General features: G+C 43.9%; 1 pseudogene; it reads left to right on the top strand.

Annotated features, from left to right (window-relative positions):
- The first annotated feature begins 595 nt into the window (after window positions 1–595).
- On the top strand, window positions 596–1,826 carry LOC137968979 (uncharacterized; annotated as a pseudogene).
- Window positions 1,827–5,222: the final 3,396 nt, after the last annotated feature.

Genomic DNA, 5,222 nt, shown 5'->3' with positions numbered 1-5,222 from the left:
TAAATGAACCACACCAGAGCTGTATTTCAACCCGCTTCTGTTAAAGCTCAAAAGAAATAGTTTCACTTTCTCTTACATAGCCCCCTCCCCCCTATTCGAAGGAGGGGGGAAGGAAGAGAAGCAATGAAGACTTCAAAAGTGCTAACCACCCAACAGTTTTGTCTAGGATTGTAGATGTTTGTTGTTTTCTTGTTTGTTATTTTATTTGTTTAAGCAGGTTGAAATTTTGGCAGCTATTCAACTGATGTGGACCTGCTATACCCACCCACCCATATACACACAGAGGACAGCCACAACACCGGGAACTTCATCCCCTATGTTGTAATATTGAAACCTTTGGGGATCCCCTTAGGAGCCCCTGAGTGACTTACATGGACACCCCGAAAACGGAAAACCATGTGCGTGGTGTTAGCACTTTTAAAAGTGGACACGAACATCTTAGAATCAATAGTTGTTACTAGTCGTTGAGTTTAGAATTGCTTGATTGAATGATATCTTAACATGGTGTCAGAAGCGGTTTCCTGCCCTACCGAATTGTGAGATGAGTTGACGGAAAAGCAAGTTTCCTGTGAGTTGTATTTTTGTATCTTGTATAATGGCCGAACGAGATTCTCGAATGCCCGGTCCACTGCTTTTAGACGCGAATGCTGCTGAGAACTCGAGGAGATTTTTTTATGCAATTTGAGGATTACCTTGTTGCAAAGGGCAAAGATGCTAAAGCGGACAAACTGAAGGTAAACTTGCTGTTACATTGTGCTGGGCCAGAAGCTATCGAAGAGTACAGTCACTTTGTGTTTACCGATGAAGAAGACAAAGATTGCTATCAAGATGTCTGTCGCAAATTCGAGGAATTGTGTCAGGGTGCTAGAAATGTAATTTATGAGCGACTGGTGTTCAATCAGCGAAATCAGAAGGAAGGTGAGAGGATTGACAATTTCGTCAGTGAACTGAAAAGACTGTCTTTAACATGTGAATTTAGCGACCTCCGTGATTCACTCATTCGTGATCGTATTGTCGGAGGAGTTTTGTCAGACAAATTGCGAGGTGAGCTGCTAAAGAAACCAGATTTAACGCTGAAGACTGCTCATGATTATTGTCGTACATTCGAGGCAGCCGAATAACAGAAATACAGGTTCAATACACCAACAGAGGCAGGCTCTGAACGGTCACTTCACCCTCTCAAGAAAGTCAAGGTTCAAGAAAAGACACCTGCTCGTAACTGTAAGTTTTGTGGTTACAAGCACCCATTTACTCAGCCACCTCGCTGCCCAGCTCTTGGAAAGAAATGTAACAAGTGTAAGAAGGAAGGACACTTTGCACAAGTGTGCAAAGAATGAAGTGCTGAAGGTTCACTCCTTGCAGCTGTGGAGCATGACCCTCCAACGACTCACGATGTGCACACTTATTTTGAATCAGTTGAGCTGGATAGTGTCTCCGGCACTCGAAAGAAATCTAGGAGTTTGATTACTGTCAAAATTGATGGGAAGAATGTACAGATCAAGGCAGATACTGGTGCAGAAGCTACAGTCATTCCCTATGAGCTGTACAAGGAGATCACAAACAAACCTCTTCAAAAAATTAAGCAACCTTTGAGGGGGTGGCTTGCACCTAAACCCACCCATCCAAAGGGCTCTGTGAGGCTTCCAACTCAATATGGGAGTCGTGAACTTAACCTGTTGTATCTTGTTGTTGATGGAAATTTTACACCATTGCTGGGTTGTGATGCTTGTTTAGACTTAGAAGTCCTTGAGTTTATGAACGTTGAACTGATAACTACTGCAGAGTCAAAACAACCAGAGCAAGAACTGCCAAGTTTCTTTCAAACCGATCCTATGTTGCAGGACTATAAAGATTGTTTTAGTGATAAACCTGGCAAGCTACCGAACAAAGTACATTTGGAAGTTGACCTATCAGTTCCTCCAGTGGTACATCCTCCCAGAAAAGTTGCAATTGCACTTCTTGAACCAGCACGAGAGAAGCTCACAGAGATGGAAGAAGATGGAATTATAGTAAAAGAAGAGGAACACACCCCTTGGGTTTCATCTATGCTAGTGATTGACAAACGGAAAGTGAAAGAAAAGAACACTCCACTCTCGAAGAATGATGTTCGAATTTGTATTGACCCGAGGGACCTAAACAAAGCTCTTAAGAGGCCACACTATCCAATGGTTACTGTAGAGGAGGTTGCCAACCGATTATCGGGTGCAAAGAGTTTCATGTCTCTGGATGCTTGCAGTGGATACTGGCAGCTCCCGGTGGATGATAAAAGCTCAAAGCTCTTAGCATTCAATACCCCCTGGGGACGATATCGATTTACAAGGCTCCCTTTTGGCATCTCTTCGGCCCCTGAAATCTACCAAAGGGAGATGGACACACTCTTTGAAGGGGTACCTGTGGAGATCATAGTGGATGATTTCTTGATACATGGTAAAGATCAAATCGACACTGATCAGAAATTGAGAAGAGTACTGGCTAGAAGCAGAGAAGTAGGATTGAAGTTCAATCCAAAGAAAGTGAAACTTCGTGTTCCTGAAGTAAGCTATGTTGGACATGTGTTCTCTGCCGAAGGATTGAAACCTGACCCTGATAAAATCCGCGCGATCAGTGAGATGCCTCCTCCTTCTGACAAAGAAGGTGTACTTCGAATACTAGGAACTGTCAATTACCTAGACAAGTTCATTGAACACAAAGCTGATCTACAAGAGCCAATTTCACAGCTTACGCAAAAATATGTAGCATTTGTGTAGAAGAAACCACAGAAAGAGGCTTTTGATAAGCTCAAGTCTGTCATCACTAGTGCACCAGTGTTAGCATACTTTAATGACAGCAAAGAGACGGTGCTAAGTGTTGATGTCAGCAGCACAGGCTTGGTGCGCTGATCATGCAGGAGGGCAAACCAGTTGCCTTCAGTTCGAAGACATTGACTCCCTCAGAGAGGATGTATGCGAATATTGAAAGAGAGCTGTTGGCGACTGCATGGGGAGCGCAAAAGTTTCACACATATGTGTAAGGGCGCAGAGTTTTTGTTGAGACAGACCACAAACCGCTGGAATCAATCTTCCGGAAACCACTGAATGAGGCCCCTCCCAGGCTACAGAGGATGTTGCTCAAACTTACCAAGTATGACCTTATGGTGCGTTATGTTCCCGGAAAACAGCAGGTCATTTCAGACTGCCTTAGCAGAGCACCTCTAAGTGAAACTAAACCATTCAGTGAACCCGAAGATGTCATAGGAGTTAATCTTGTTGAGGAACTTGGATTAGAAAGTAGTACCCTGAAGAGATTCAAGGACAGTTCAAGTACTGATGAGACATCCAGAGTGGTTATGGAATACGTTTTGAAAGGATGGCCCTCTGAGAAAGAACAAGTTGATGAACTTGCCCGGGAATATTGGAATTTCAGAGAAGAGCTGAGTGTTGAGGATGGCTTGTTGTTTAAATCAGACAGAATTGTAGTGCCAAGACCATTGAGAGCTGAAGTGTTAGATGGAATTAATGGTGCGCACATGGGAGAGAGCAAGAGCCTTTCCTTTGAGAGGGATTACGTTTTCTGGCCTTCCATTACTGCGCAAATCAAAGACAAAGTCAGTTCCTGTGCCGTGTGTAATGCGTTCCGCAACCGACAACAGAAAGAGACATTACATCCTCATGACATTCCAGGATAACCTTGGCAAGTAGTTGGGACTGACCTGTTTGAATTTGGTGGCCAAACGTACCTGTTAGTTACTGACTTCTATTCGAAGTACTTTGAAATAGAACTGCTTCGCCAAAACACTGCCATTTGTGTTATCAACAACTTGAAGAAAATATTTGCCAGGTTTGGAATCCCAGAGAAAGTTGTCAGTGACAACGGACCGCAGTACAGCAACACCAGACATTTGTTAAGGAGAAACCATGAGTTCAAGAAATTTGCTGACGAGTGGGGATTTTCCCATACATCCAGCTCACCAGAGTATACTCAATCAAATGGCGCAGCTGAAAGAGCTGTACAGACCGTAAAACGCATTCTTAAGAAGGCTGCTGCAGAGAACAAAGACCTATTTGAGGGACTGTTAAAGTATCGCAACACCCTATTTGAAGATATTGGTGTGTCACCTGCACAGCTGCTGATGAGTCGGCGCACACGAACAATGATACCAACTCAACGACGTCTCTTGGTACGTCAGCCAGTGGATCGTGATCATGTTCTGAAAACGCTTCATCATCGACAGTATAATTCCAAGTCTAATTATGACAAGCAGAGTAGAGATTTGCCTCCACTTGAAGTTGGGGACAGGGTGCGGTTTCGTCCAAATGGTGAGAAGGAACGGCGCAAAGCGGAAGTAATGCCAAGATCATACTTGCTGGAAGATGAATATGGACGTGCTTACAGGAGAAACAGAAGACAGATCATCTCTGTTCCAAATGATTCTCCCATGACACCAAGGACAGGGGCTCTTCCCATGAGTACACAATCTCATGACTCTCCTGCGAGTACAAGACAGGCACCTGTACTTGAGAAGGCACCACCAAGTCCAGTGACATCGGAGAGACAGACAGAAACAATTGCACACACTCCTATTACAACCAGATCTGGGCGTCAAGTTAGGAGGCCACAGAGACTCATTGAATCATCTTAAAGGGGAGGGGGGGGGGGGGAAGATGTTGTAATATTGAAAGCTTTGGGGATCCCCTTAGGAGCCCCTGAGTGACTTACATGGACACCCCGAAAACGGAAAACCATGTGCGTGGTGTTGGCACTTTTAAAAGTGGACACGAACATCTTAGAATCAATAGTTGTTACTAGTCGTTGAGTTTAGTATTGCTTGATTGAATGATATCTTAACACCCTACAGATGCAATGGACAATTCACAGAGGATCACCAAGCAAGCAAGTTCTTCAGATGGGTATAATAGTCATTGTCAATAAATCACTGGTCAAAAGTAAAGTATTCTTTCACGAAAACGGTCAATTAAGCAGTAATGTTTAAAAGGCCGCTAAGACCAACACGACCGTCCATTTACGTGACGGGATGTGAAGATGAATCAAGAGCAAGGCTATCATGTCTAAAGTTAGATTTACTGACTATGGAACTAACTGACTAGTGTATTTGAAGAAAGTGTCCTGAAGTTAAATTTGGAACCGCCAATGCCAGTCCAATTGGTCATCTGAGTGCAAAAGGCGCATTCAAACCTCTAGGCCACGTCTACTTCCCGCGCCTCACTGTACTTGGCTTTACCATA

Source organism: Montipora foliosa, chromosome 8 (assembly GCF_036669935.1).
Source record: "Montipora foliosa isolate CH-2021 chromosome 8, ASM3666993v2, whole genome shotgun sequence".
Classification (NCBI taxonomy): Eukaryota; Metazoa; Cnidaria; class Anthozoa; order Scleractinia; family Acroporidae; genus Montipora; species Montipora foliosa.
Note: the sequence above shows the minus strand (reverse complement) of the source record. Positions and strands in the feature narration are given on the sequence as shown.